The sequence below is a fragment of the Mixophyes fleayi genome, chromosome 4, assembly GCF_038048845.1.
Source record: "Mixophyes fleayi isolate aMixFle1 chromosome 4, aMixFle1.hap1, whole genome shotgun sequence".
NCBI classification, from domain to species: domain Eukaryota; kingdom Metazoa; phylum Chordata; class Amphibia; order Anura; family Limnodynastidae; genus Mixophyes; species Mixophyes fleayi.
This window is the reverse complement of record NC_134405.1, coordinates 136094401-136109408: the sequence shown is the minus strand read 5'-3', so window position 1 is coordinate 136109408 and position 15008 is coordinate 136094401. Positions and strand designations below refer to the sequence as shown.

The following is a 15008-nucleotide window of genomic DNA, read 5'->3' as shown; positions in this document are numbered from 1 at the left end:
ACTGGGTAACCCTTGCCTATAAATTACAATCCAAATACCCGTTATTAGACCCAATATGGAACAATAAAAACTTTGCGCCAGGCCTAGACCATAACATTTTTCACCATTGGACTTCACATAATTTTATACTTTTTATATGGGATCTAGCCCCGATGAGATTTTTCCTTACATTCTATGATCTTCAATCACGATTAGATTTGCCACACAAAATATTCTATCAATATCTCCAAATCAGACATTCTTACCGTTCCTTACAGGCACCACTCGTATAGGACCAATGCTCGGCTCTAGAGTCTCTGTCGCAATTCTCCCACTACAAGGGGCCTAATATCTACCCTGTATCAACTGATTAACAACTACAATCTACTATTTCATGGGGATCTACAGATTTGGTGACTTATACCTCACCCCTCCAGATATACACATTACGTACATACTCTTCTGCATTCCTGAATATCAATGCATTTGTTCCTCAACATTACTTTATCATTCCAAATATAATAAACCTCCCACATCTGCCTATCATTCCTCCCCTATCCTTTTCTACCCGTTTGTTTTCCTTAAAATACATCTCTGCTCTAGTAACATACCTACTTTCTTGTAACAAATCAGAGATTCATTCAATGTTTATTTCCTTCTTTATTGTCAATTCACTCTGTCAATAACATATATTGTATGGTATGTATTTTATATGTTGACTTGTAAAAATGAATAAAATATTTTTTTTTTTTAAAAAAAAGAAAATCCACCTGTAAAATGGCTAATGCTGAGTAACTAATCAATATTAAAATGTCTGAAAACAGAAACCTTAAATGTAACAATACATTTTCTTTGATAAGCACAAACAGCATAATAGAGAAGGCCTGTACAACCTGACCATTCATTCTTTGGAACACAAAGACGACAAGAAACACATTTGTAACAATTCCACATAAGTTCCACGATTATGTTTGCTATAAATGTCTGTGAATCTGGCAAAGGTTTATCTGAATTATTCTACAAAAATTCTCTCATTTGTCTGCCCACCCCTTGTTGTGATGTACTCATTGTGGTCATTTTAACACGGGAAAAAGGTCATTATAGTTCACCTTCAGTTTCTTATCTACCAATCACACTTTTATAATGACATTACATTATTATATCTAGCACTTGAGCTCTTCAGATCAAGATATTTACATGTTTCACTTCTTAATTAAAGAACTATAATCCAGGCTGGACAAATTTCAGGGCAAATTACTTCAGGGCCTTCTCACCTTTGTCTGTTTTACCCAGTTTGTTTATTAGTTTATTACGTTTGTCCCCAATTGTAAAGCGCTACGGAATATGTTGGCGCTATATAAATAAATGATGATGATGATGATGATGATGCTTTACCTTTTGGGAGTCATTGCTGTTAATGTTAATGGATGCACATATTCCTTGGTTTCCTTAAACAGCCTGTTGATGCTTAGAATTGACGGATTGGTATTGAGTTTCTGCATTATGTTTTCCGCAAATACTCTAATAATTTCAGATATCTACTAGATCTACCAATCTTGAAGAGAACTCGCTAAGAGCTATTTATTGTCTGCAAAAAATGCAGATGCACAACAGCAGAGGCGGATTGGGAACTTAAAGTGGCCCTGGAAAAAATTCTGGAAGTGGGCACACATGGGTGGGACCAAACAAACTGTGGGTGGGACCAACACAAAAGTAGGCGGGGTTAACTCAATTATCCATAACCACATCGGTCATCAGTGGCAGGCGAGGCTAATGCAACACGCAGTGGTAGGAGGAGTCACAAGTAAACCAACACAGAAAGGCTACAAAGTATTGTGCTATACCCCAAGTATTTAATGGGGGGAATTAAATTCCCCCTGAACAGCGCAGCTTTAGGTGTCTTACCATTAATACAGTAAATTCAACCCGGCTCAGGAAGCCGCGAGCAAAAACCAGCGTTATAAATTTACCGTACTAACAGTAATTATGCACACTATTACCGTAATATCGGTAATAGTGCGCAGGCCGCGTCCAATTGAATTCTCCCCAATGAATGTAAAGAACTGAAGATTGGGATGCGAGAGGAGTGTGACTACATTGTGTAAACAAAAAGACATTTAACACACCGCACAGGCAGGCCATGCCAGTCTTCTATCTCATTCACTTCAGAGATCCCTCTCCCCTTCCTATAGCCCCCCATCAAGCATTTAACACTGACTAAGTTGCTCCTCACGTGTGCGAGTATGAGGTAGGCAAATTATATTGTAATCTTCACAGGGACTGACGTGCATGAATAAATGCCGGTGTTCCACACAGATGTAATACATGTTAGTAATATATAAATAAAGAGTAATAATAATAAGTAAACGCTATGCAGAAGAGTAATTGTGGGTTTCCAAATTTACAGGATAATCCATTCAATTCCTAATGAATTTACTTGCAATACCTACTTAAAAGTGACCAGGTAGAGAAATTAAGAAAGATGCCAGTGATGGAATATTGCAAGGACAGCAGCACTGTCAGGTGTGAGAGTACCACTGTTCTGCAGTAGAATCAAATCATAAACATGTAACATGGTCTCATAACAAGAATAAAAACCTCAAATGCTACCAAATAATGAGGTTGAAATACAATTTCGGATGTTAGAAGACACAGGAAGATGATGCAGTAGGCTGGAAGCAGAACTATTCCACAAGAAAATTCTGTTGCCAATGATTGTCTGATATTAGCTCAGTACTCTCTCAGAGTGTTCAGTTCAGGTCACTTAGCCATGGGAGTGCGCAAAACCCTTCATTAGGAGTGTGCACCCCGGGAAACCGAGGGATACTCTGTGCCGCTGATCGCTGCCGGAAGGGCGTGTACAGCAATGTCTAGGGGGAGGGTGCCTAATGGGGACCCCAGTTCATATAACACCAAACAATAGTGCCTCCAGTTCATATAATGCTTAACACCAACAGTGTCCCGAAAGCAATCACTTTGCACCAAACAAGTGCTCCAAGATCATATTATGCAAAACAATGGAGCTCCCAGATCATATTATGCCACACAGTAGTGCCCCCAGATGATAATATGCCATACAGTAGTGCCCCCCGATGATAAGGTCACATAGTAGTGCCCCCCGATGATAAGGTCACACAGTAGTGCCCCAGATAATATGCCACACAGTAATGCCCCAGATAATATGCCTCACAATAATGCCCTAGGATAATAATATGCCACACAGTAGTGCCCCAGATAATATGCCTCACCGTAGTGCCCCAGATAATATGCCACACTGTAGTGCCCCAGATGATAATATGCCACATACTTTTGTCCCAATTCAAATTGTGACACACACTACAAACACTAAACACTGCTCTGTAGTCCTATATGTAAGTCAACTCACCTCTCACACTGATAGTGTCCATTCCGCATTGGTTAATGGAAGAGCTGTGAGCACGCCTTCCTGAGCTCCAGGACACTGCGCTACATAGGATAACTCCTTCCTGCATGTGGTGACCCTGCAAGCTGCTGCCCACCCTCAGTGAAAGGCAGGCTGGCGATTTACTTCCAGGACTGCTTCACTGTCGGCCGGCGGGGCGCCCCCTTGTGGTGAGATTTTTAAAAAAAAACGAAACCCCCCCCCCTCCCAAATGAATGAAAAGAATAGCAGGCGGTCTCAGAAGACCACCAGCCTGCCAGGAAAATTCCCAGTAAGGTCTATGGCCAATCCGCCCCTGCACAACAGAATTAATTGTGTACAAAGGCTTCTATTTCAATACAGTGCACACCCACTTCCTGCTTTTGGAAAGTGCCTCAATGCAAACAGTGAGCTACCAATTGCAGATATGCAGTTTATGAAGGGACCACACTTTGCGGCAAAAGTAGAAACATTACTTTGTAGAACTGCCTGCTATTACTTTTGAATCACCCTTTAAAAGGAAAGTTCAATCTTTAAATAATATATGTAATAAAGCAATTGACCAATAAATGAGTGTGAACCACAGCAGCAGTTTTCTGCAATGATATCTCTCCAAAATGTAGTACCAGCAAGGAAAGTGTAGTTTTCATAGCAGGATACCACGCGACATGCTATGTGCTACGTTTGTGCTAGCAAACTACCATTCAGGTAGTCCATTGTGAAAACAAGCATCAAAAGCAGTACTAAACACTGTCTGCATCTCCTCTGTGACATCATCACCGTCCTGCATGTAGCCTGGCTGCAGGCGGCCAGTGACATGCACAGCGCTAACATCTGCAGCGAAAGTAACACAAATGGATTTTGAAGCGGGAGAGTGCAGACATTTCAAAGGCTACATAGCAGTTTTTGATAACCAGAGCAATACAACTAATACATATTACTTCACATAAGGCCAGGCACTGCTGGATCTTAGATGATCCAACAGTGCTTACAGGTACCAGGTTGTATTTTCGAATATGTATCTTTGGGCCTAATAAATTGAATGAAATTAACATTTACTTAATTACAAGTTGTTGTTTTTTTACTAAAATACAGCTTGTTCGAGCCTCATTTATCTTTAATAAGACATGGCAAGAACCATCTTTGTTTCATGTATCACCTTGGTACATGTCAATGTTTTATTATACATTTATTTTGCAAATAAAAATCCACACTGGCTCACTACAAAATCTGCTTTGCTCCATAAAAAAATGCAGCCGGATTTGAAGTTGGGTGCCAAGATAATCGTAGGATTTGAAAAATAGATTAAGCACTGATGTGGAACTACAAGACCCAGCAAGCTATGGTAGGCATTGGCTGCTTGGAAATGATGTCTTAGACTCATGCCCAAACACTTGCCCTGCCTTGATACTGAATTTCAGACAGCAGTGTCTTCCTGGCAGTTTTGTTTATTTCCATTGCTTTTAGATATAATACCAAATATGCTATGTAGGTCTAGTGAACAGACCTGAGCTTATCCATACCTCTCAACTCTCCTGATTCAGCAGGACAGTCCCGAGTCGTGGACTTCAAAAGAGGTGGAGCTTCTACAGAAGTTGGAGTAATTTTGATAAATGTGGGCGTTCAGGCATACCAAGTGCAGGATTAGGGTGAATGAAAGGCGAAGTTTATTTTGTCCAGGGTTAGCATGTATAAATGTTGACAGGAAAGTCTCGTCTGTTGCCATATTGAAAGCCTACTTAGAAAATAAATATGACTGAAGGTGGAGTTGTCCTTTAAAGAACGGTAGTAGATCTTATTTATCTTGTCTAGTCACCTCACCACTAACATTTTTATCTTCCCTTCTCACAATAATCAGGGACATCAAATAACCCATTAATTCTGCCAATTTTCCACTGGTACTTAAAATAACACAATAACACAACTGCAAACGCCAGTGTGTATACGTGTTTATTCATATAGCAACACTGAGCATGCCCCTCTTTACAAAGTCAATAATGTTTACTAGAGGGATTCATTTAATAATGAATAATAATTAAAAAACGATTTCACAAATTAAAAAAAAAGTGTATTAAACAAGAGGAGGCTGCACCAAAGACCTTACAATCTAATTATTAACATAACAAAGAGAAACAGTAAGTGACAAACATAAAAAAAGTCAGTTACATATGTTTTATGTAAGCGTTCAAACACAGACCTTATGGGTGTGGGTGCACATACTGGAGGTGTGCCTATCTGCGGACACCACGCATATACTGCTGATACTGTTAATCACAATGTATTTATATGGGAGTTACCAGGAAATAGTTAGATGGATAAAAATAGAAACAATCCTTCCCATGGATCAAGATGTATTTTTATTACAATGATTAAATTAATAAAGTAAAAATTGCACTAGCAAACAAGTGTCTATGTATTTCACATAGAGACAGTTAAGGCTGTCCCCTAATACACACCATCTGCATATGAGCACTTGTCAACATCTAGGTGTTTTTGAGGGACAAAAAACGTTATTTTACAGGTTGATTAGATATGAACTCCAGCTACACGTTAAGAAATGCGTAGCTGATGACACGGATTCAGGTTAATTTCCTGATATTACACTTGTGTGCTGGTGTGTGGGAGCACCTTGTCAGGGCAGATACCTGCAGCATTGTTGCAGGATCTGCCTGGAGACAGAGTTGCAGAAGATGCATGAACTATTGGAATCTTTTGTGGACAGTTTTTTCTTTAGGAAGTGCTGATCTTATCTCATTGTTTGAGTTCTATTTGTATATGGGGATTAGGTTATATATAGCAGAGAACAGATTAATGTACTAAAACTTATACTACACCTATATATTTAGCATGTTAACTCTTTAAGTAAAACTTCCTATGGCAATGAGACTTTTGTTAGTTTGTTTACCTGGAAGGTGAGTGCATATGATTTCAACTGCATTTTAATGGTGTTTAATGCATATAGGTCAGTGAAGGACCTGCATACAATGAGGTGCCCTTGACGCTGGGATGCAGGCTTAAATGTTTTGATCAAAATATGAACTATTGTTTTCATTTTGCTAGATACACACAGATATGCAGTGTTCAGGATAAGCACTGACATCAAATGTATTTTTATTTTGTATACCTATATTTTTAGCATGTTAACTCTTCAAACAAAACTTCCTACGGCAATGTTAGTACAATCAAATTAAATTACAACAATGTTCAAAGTTTATAACTTCTTGAGGGGGTGTGGTTTTAGTTCTACATAGACAACAAAGGCTTTATATGCTTATGTCTAAGGCAACTATAGATCTGTGTAAAAATGGTTAGGGAACTAGAATGATGAAGGTTATTTACAGTACGATACAGTCTACTTTATGTCACTGATGAACATATCTATGCTTGGTAACCACCTTTTAAATATAACTTCAGCAAGAAGGACATTCCTTACAACAAAGGTTAACAAAACAACTTATTTAAGTGGCTTAGAGGAATGAATATGTCTAGTGCTGAGTGATTTAGATTAACAAGGGTAGTGATAGGGATTAACAAGGAGAGCAGAGAGATTAAAATTCTTGTAATTGCTTGATGTATTTCAGGTTGCCTTGATAACCTTGTGTATTGACTGATGACCACACAATACCAATAATTTACTGTTGGCCCTGGTAGCATGCAAGCTTTCAAACCTTCAGTATTGCGTGGGTCCCATGAAAAGCCCTCATCATCTATCACAGTACTGATAAATTTACTTCCTCGAGGCAACAGAGTAAGGCTGGGTACACACTACAGAAAATTTCTCCTGATGCCACATCTTTAATGATTTTATTAATGAGAGGGAATAAAAGGTCCTGATCAGCATGCCGATTCATGTGTACACACTATACATATTTTACACAATTTACCTTCAGATCTGTGCTCTTCATCTGTCATAACCATCGGCTGAAATGATGGGGACTCTGCACACTTCATAGAAATCTTTGGACACTGCCGATCCTGAGTGCATACACTCAGGACTGGCTTAAAAACCAAACCAAACGATACCATGTGCTTTGGAATGATAATCGTTCACCGTTGCAGCGTACACACTAATGTAATATCGGGCCGAACGGTTAATCCTCTTCATGCATAAGTTAGATGAAGCAACTTAGTTTCATACAGAGTTGACATTACAACTTCTTTACACCAGTTTGCTAGGTATACCACATTACCAAGACTGAGAGAAACAGAAAAGCACGCAGCACTCCGAATAGAAAGATTGATATATAGTGTTTATTTATGATGAATTCAGTTAAAATTAATCTTTATTAAGTAAATAAAAAAAATCTAGAGAGCAGCGTCCTGTCGACGCGCGTTTCGCTATTAGCTTTGACAAGGCAAGTCCAAGTACCACTTCAGCACATGAATATACAAGTATTTACTAAGTTGAAATACTTTGTGCTGCTGCTAACAATCTGTTTACTTCTGTGCTAGCCCCACCCATTTTATCTTCTGCATAACTGTGAGTTTGTTATTTTGAAGAATTAATGCAATAAGCACTTTGACCTTAATGAGGCTATGGAAAACAATACCTACTGCAACACTAAAAGGGTAGCTTGGCTTTTACTTCTATCAGCAAATCATGGCTTTGGATAACTATGTTAAAAAAACATCAACGTTTGCATGCTGTACATATTCAAAGTATGTATTGCACCAGACCACTGAGGATTAATACTGAATTTTCCCTATCTACCATTTGGATTTGTATACATTGGCAACCTTTTTATCCTGAAAGGAATATACGTCAGTGTAGACAAAACACCTAGATATGAGGATGCCCGTGTTCAAGAACATAGATCAGAACCCGTATGAGTACTTCCATGTTGAGCCCTGCACCAGCACCTGCCTGATCAGAGAGGAACAAATTAGTTCAAGTTTTAACTTACTGCTCCAGAATGTCAGGACATGTGAACAGCATTATAAGAGATCGATAGCATGCTGGCATTGGCAGTCATTACAGAGCTCTGCTGCACTGCTCATGTGCACGCACGATTGTGAAGAAAAAAGTCAATGTAAAAAACTACTGTTATTGCAGTCTATGTGATGTTAAATACTTTTCTGTCAAAAAAGACATAAGAATTATAGGAGTGGCTAACCAATTTTTTTTTTAATTATATTTGCTAGCTTTCAGAGCACAGAGGGCCCTTTATCAGGCAAGTTTACAAATAAATGACTGAGGAAAAGACACAACATTTAAGAGCTGTTACATCAAGAAATTTGTACAGGGGGTGGTGATACATCATTAAGATAAGCTAAGGTAATAAAACAAAGGTTTTCATTACGGATGGAGAAGTAAAAGTCTTAAGAGTTCAGAGATTTGGAGTCACTTTGCTGTGGGGTGTGAAGTGTGTCCATGTAGTGGGTCAAAAATCCTGGTGTTAGATTGAGCCCTTGAGTTAATGACTGGATTGTTCTTCTCAGTTTTCTTCTCTCTCTACTTCTCTGCTCTTAATTTCCACTCCTCTAATTATGAGACTCATGTAGATTTGGTTGTATGTATCTTTTTTTGGGTAAAATATGCATTTCCGTACTGTGTGTGCACAAAAAATACACACACTTGAATCCGTATGCAGACTCGGCTGCATCTTACACTAACTACATCTTACTCATAGAGAGGTTGGATGGGGGAAGGAAGGGGCGGGCAAACATAGGACAAGTTCAAACAAGACATTCAGACAGGGATTACACCTCTCTGGAGGTGAATCCGTTAAGGGTGCTCAACCCCTGGTGCAAGATCCGTGCTGCTGCGGATTATACCTTTGCAATATGTAAAACACAAAGAACTAAATGTAAAAACACAAAACAATGTCCATCCCCACCCCACACCCAACAGTGATCTAAGCACTTGTCTTTATGCGTTTCATTTGCTTTAAATGTATGTTCATGCAGCACTCATTTAACATAGTAACATAGCATACACATGTACGTGTTATGTTTTCAGACGTGTCACACATCTGCATTTTTTACATAAATGTGTCCAACTCTACATGAGGCCGTATCTAGCTTTAAGTCCAAGTTGAAATCTCACCTTTCAGGTTGGTAGCACAACTGCAATCCCTGTCTATGCCTGTGGCACTCAGAACCATAACTTCAAGATAGAGCTTTCAACTTGATACTTGGATACCAAACTTCAGCACTTGTTACCTTGTCTTTTTCTTGAAGTACAGTCACCCATTTAACTCTAGGGGCATAAATTCTAACATGTTTTTTCCTGTTGCACGTGTTATTGTCATCCTATAGTGTTTGCTTCTTGGAATTGTGTAAGGTGCTGTGTACACTGCATGGTGCTATATGAATAAACATGTGTATACATACATGTATGCTCAGGGATGATCCTCCTATGATCAGAGCGACAGCAGAGACTAGGTTCTTGCCTCACTTCTTGGTCTGCAAAACTCCACTTACCAGTCACACTCTGTAATAATGTGCAGGAAAATGCGTGGTGACAAAAGTCAGCTAATGGAACCATTGTTATAGATGTGTTAGTGTAGTAATAGCAGCACGAGAAGAAGAGGAAGTATTCTCCATCTCACGCCCTTACACCATTAACACTGGAAATGTGCACTTCTGCACGAGTCAATACAGAGTATGCTCTCTACACTACAAACTGGGGATCACATGATCGACTTAGCTGGAAGCAGACATGAAAGGGGATAGTTAAAATTATGTCAAGCAGGGATATCAGAGGGCACTTGATGAATTAAGCTATAATGTGTGAGCTATTTAAGGTTACACTGCTGGAACAACATATGGAACCATGATGACATAATGGGTGTAAGGCACTGCTAAAAAATGTAAATAAAAATCACACAGATATTTTCAGTTACTGTATGTGATTTGCAAGATTGTTTTTCTAGTAAAACGGGGGCACTATGATTTTATATACTAGGAATGGGGGCACTACTAAGTTATTTACTAGGATTTTATTAATATTGCCCTGGTACACACCTGCCAGGGTTACCAGCATAGAGTCGGGGCTCTTTAGGTGAGGGAGGGCCCTGCAGGACTGGCCCAATGATGAAATACAATGGGCTTTTAGATAATGTAAGGGAGGGAAATATTGTACTTTATTTAAATGTTTACCTATTTTTATTCTGATAGCTAAGATAGCTCAAACCACATGCGGCAATGTTGTCAAGAAATCCTCGCCAAATTTACCCTGTTCCCTAGAGGTGCACACAAAAATGAGCGCAGATTCCTTACCGCAATAGGCTGCAATGTGCGCAGCCAGACATTGTGGTGATGTCCGTGGGCACCTTGCGTTGACCTGAATTCTCAATTAAAAAGTATTTTTAATTGTTTGATGATCGCTCACTACTTGGAAACTATTATATTGTGATGTGTGAGGCCACAATGAATCACTTGCTCAGTTCATTAGAATTAGATTGTTCTGTTTGTGTAGAAAAGCTTCCAATCATTGTGTTTGCAGGTAACTAATACAACCAGGGGGTAAATGTATGAATGTGCGGGTTCTTCAACACCCGCGTGTTCGGCGATTAAATTTCAAGCGGCGCTGCATTGTAAAGGGAAACTTCCCTTTACAATGCAGCGCCGCTTGAAATTTAATCGCCGAACACGCGGGTGTTGAAGAACCCGCACGTTCATACATTTACCCCCTGATGTGCTTTCTAGGTGATTTATGTAGACATTTTGAAAAATGAGGAAATAATTAGCTTCCTGTTTTCCAGAGAAAACTATTACAAGATTAAATTACCAGTTTAGTATTCAGCACAGCAAACAAGGCTATAGACATTTCTGAAGATCACATGTATCATTCATTTTGGTACTTGTTAATTATACACAAGTGACTCTCACTATAAGCAGATTCCTCAAATGACAGGTGGACACACATTCAAAACTCCCCCACTGCCTCTCATACTCCAATCAGAAGCAGCAGTAGTCAAAAGGTTAACAGAATAATAGCCTGGTTAAGCGCTGCCCATATACTGAAGTACCTAATATTTGCTTTAAAAGAACTGAAATTATTTACTGCATTATAATAACTATTATGAGCCACAGTTCTAAAGAACAGGCATATATAATGTCAAAAGAAAGAGAGTGGGGAATTTTCACCCTTAAAGGAGTAGGTGTGAAGGGGAAATTCTTTCTACATTTTCAACATTAGTTATTTATTTTTACAAAGAAAGGTTTCCATGAAGACAGTGATACTTCCTTCCAGACGGTTTTTTTTCCCTTTCTTGAAGCAACTAATTTGTTCCAGAAAAATTGCATATTAGACAGTCTTCATTTTCCATGTCTGTAACTGAGAATTTTCACAAAACATGTCTGTGTGATATTGAGACCAGAGTGCTCATGTTGCAATCTATTTGGAAAACTGCTTCTCTAAATGTTTGTCTGAACTAGCCCTAGTAACCTGGCTGCAACTAACTGAAGTAAAAAAAAAAATGAGGCAAAAAAAGCCACAAAAAAAAATCATACACTCAATTTATTGAAATTTGGTTACTGAAACAGACATGTTCAATCTCCTCCACAGAGGTTCAGGAGCAAAGTATTTGTATTGGCTGAGATTGTTATATATAGTGGATGGGAGGTTTAAACCTGGTACTGAAGGCTGTAGCAGTGTTTGTAGCACATCATATTTGAAATGAGAATCCAGAAAATGAGACTTTTTCAGTAAGTCACAGTTGCTATCCATTTTAGACAGTGTGGCACAACACATATTTTGTTACTGATCTGTATATTAAAAATATATCATAAAATAAGCATCAGTTTGCGTTGTACAACATCTGATTTTTCTTCCATTTAAATTCGGTCACTTTGATCAAGATTGAATCACACTATTTATCTAATATGAATCTAGGGCCTTTGATTTTGTCTACAACGGCAATAATTAATATATTGGTTTCTGATGTACACTTTATCTAAATCAAAGGCCCATTGCACAGTTTTGGTTGGCAGTGCTTTGGGGCTAGGTGTCATTTAAATGTATACTTATGTGTGAATGTGGTCTATTCTCCCTCCTTCTGCCTTTTTGCCTGCTCCCCCTCATCCAGCTATACATCTCTGTATCTTGCCTCTTCTATGTTCTTTAAAGAACTTGCTATATACCTTGCCTATTACATCTTACGTAGAGTATTAGGCCTCTTAGTCCTCTACATCTTTGAAATATGCTCTATTTCCCCAGTGTGTTGTTTTTAGATTCTTGTGGTGCTTTATAAACAATAATAATGATATTTTGGTTCCTAAATATCTGGTACATGAATTGCATTTATTGGGAGTCCTTTACACTACCTACAATTTGTGAAACTTCTGCATCAATCCATTACAGGTTGCTAAGAGTTCTTCTGTATTCACATATTATTAGTTAATGATTAGCCCTCATCAACTTGGCTCCCCTCTCTCTGATTTAGTTTGCTGTCAGGTTTTCATCGACTTGCATCTAATTTCTGTCTGGCTAAGGAACACTGTAGCTATTATAGTCTTCAGCCTCCAGGTATGCTTGCTCTGAAGAACAGCTATTAGGTGGACTTGTCACCTGATCGGTACCATTTTTATACTTTAGCGAAATTCTGCCTAACATAAGCCCTGTTCGTGTTTATGTAAAGTTACCACAGTATAGGAGACCTATGTTTACCACAAGAGATCGGTGTACTCACCCTGGGAAAGATCCACCCGGCAGAGCAAACAGAGAGCAGCTCATGATGACACTTCCAGCAACAGACTGACTTCCTGGTCTGCCAGCCCGGACTAGTCGCCCCATCAAGCACCAATAACCGTGCAGCAGCCTGAGGTGAAAGTGAAACTGGACAGTAAGCATGTGATCCAGCGTGAAGTCCCTGCTGAGGTTTCAGCGCAGTACGAGGCTGAGGTTAGCTACTTATTCAGCCAGCTTCTTATTCATTTCTTACTCCTGCTCCAGCTTCTTATTCATTTCTTACTCCTGCTCCAGCTTCTTATTCATTTCTTACTCCTGCTCCAGCTTCTTATTCATTTCTTACTCCTGCTCCAGCTTCTTATTCAGAAAACTTTACTTTTACAGGATTAAATCAAGTTTGATCACTGGTTTCACATTAGATTAACACTAAAGAGGGTCCCTGACACAAATTGCAATATTATTTAGCCTGGCCCAACATGAATTAGGGCATGAAATCAGGTGGCAAAGTGGGCACAGATAGCATATTGATCATTTTGAATAAGTAGCTGTAGTTTTGCAAGGATTAAATGATGTTGGACCACACATTTTATAATGGGAATCAACAGAGGATGGTCAGTTACATATAAAACACTTGGATTTTGGCTGACCCAACAACACTGTGGGTATGAAATCAGGTGGAAAAATGGGCACAGATAGCATTTTGATTATTTTGCATAATTAACTGTAGTTTTGCAAGGGTTATATGGCGTTGGGCCACACATTTGATAATGGGAATCAACACAGGGTGGTCAGAAATCAATCAGGGGCAGGGGGGCATCTGCCCCCCAGGCTGGTCCCGTAGTGGGCTACCTTGGGCTGGGTCACTGGGCCACCTGCATTTTTTTCCCTTTAAAATATTCCTAATAGGCTGCGAAGTCGAGTCTTGACCCCCAGGGTAAAATTTTCCAGCCCTCCCCTGATCAGGACCCCTGGAGAGGTCTTCTCCAAGTACACTAATATAGTACAAAGAAGTAAATGAACACAGACATATATTTCTAAAAATACAGTTTAATTAGACACTCCTTAATACCCCTGTTCTACACCTTAAAATAAGTAAACTTTCTTCTTCTTCCTCCACTGTCAAATGGGAAATCTTGTATTTTTTAATTCAAAGGGAAATGTCGTTATTTTACTGCCTCTTGATATAGATAGATAGATAGATAGATAGATATTTCTATTTGTATCCAGTGCGGTGTGTGTTGTATCCTAGAGCAATGAAAAAAAAAAAGAAACCCATAAATTGAAGGCACAGAATAAAGTTAGGAAGAATTAGGTAAAATTGCAGAGGGACATGTACTAAATTGTAAATTTGCCTCCTGGAAAATTCTTTCCATATTAAACTACAATGATGTCTTATATTGGAACTGAAATCATTTTCTGGAATTAACAGGATGTATAGTATAATGTATTAAGGTCCTATCAATTTAATAAGGTTATTGCTAGCCTTGTTACCTTTGATATGTTGGACTAATATAATCTGGGGCCCTGTGCTGTACGTTTGCCATGGTCCCCTACACCACATCATGCAGCCATCATGTACGTATGACTTGCAGTCGGTAGTTGCTGGGGTAACATAAGGTAAAATCCCGTGTGCTAACCAGTGATATCACACTGTCACCTGTCCCTTCTATTTTTACTGGGATTTTTTATTCATTGCAGTTCACTATAAGCAAACACATAATACAGTTCTCACTAAACAGAATTTGTTTCTGTAGTAACAGAAGAGGTAGCTTCTGATTGTTTGCTGTGGTTCACTCTGCAATTTTGCTGTGTCAAGTTTTCAGAAATGTACTCAGTAGACACTTTAACATTGTCATTGACTATACTACTACTTCTAATTCTCCTGCATCTCTATGTTGCATTTGACACTGTTGATCACTCTCTTCTCATACAAACACTACAATCCCTAGGTTTTCAGAACACTGTCCTATCCTGGTTCTCATCCTACCTATCTAA

The 15008-nt window shown here is 38.9% G+C and overlaps 1 protein-coding gene across 2 annotated transcripts in view; it reads right to left on the bottom strand.

The window, feature by feature from the left end:
* The window catches only part of LOC142152112 (mucosa-associated lymphoid tissue lymphoma translocation protein 1-like), a 49597-nt gene extending 36472 nt beyond the window's left edge, over nt 1-13125 (bottom strand). For both annotated transcript variants that reach the window (XM_075208408.1, XM_075208407.1), the window contains exon 1: nt 13015-13125. The gene's annotated coding sequence lies outside the window, so the exon portion shown is untranslated. The remainder of the gene's footprint in view (nt 1-13014) is intronic.
* Nucleotides 13126-15008: the final 1883 nt, after the last annotated feature.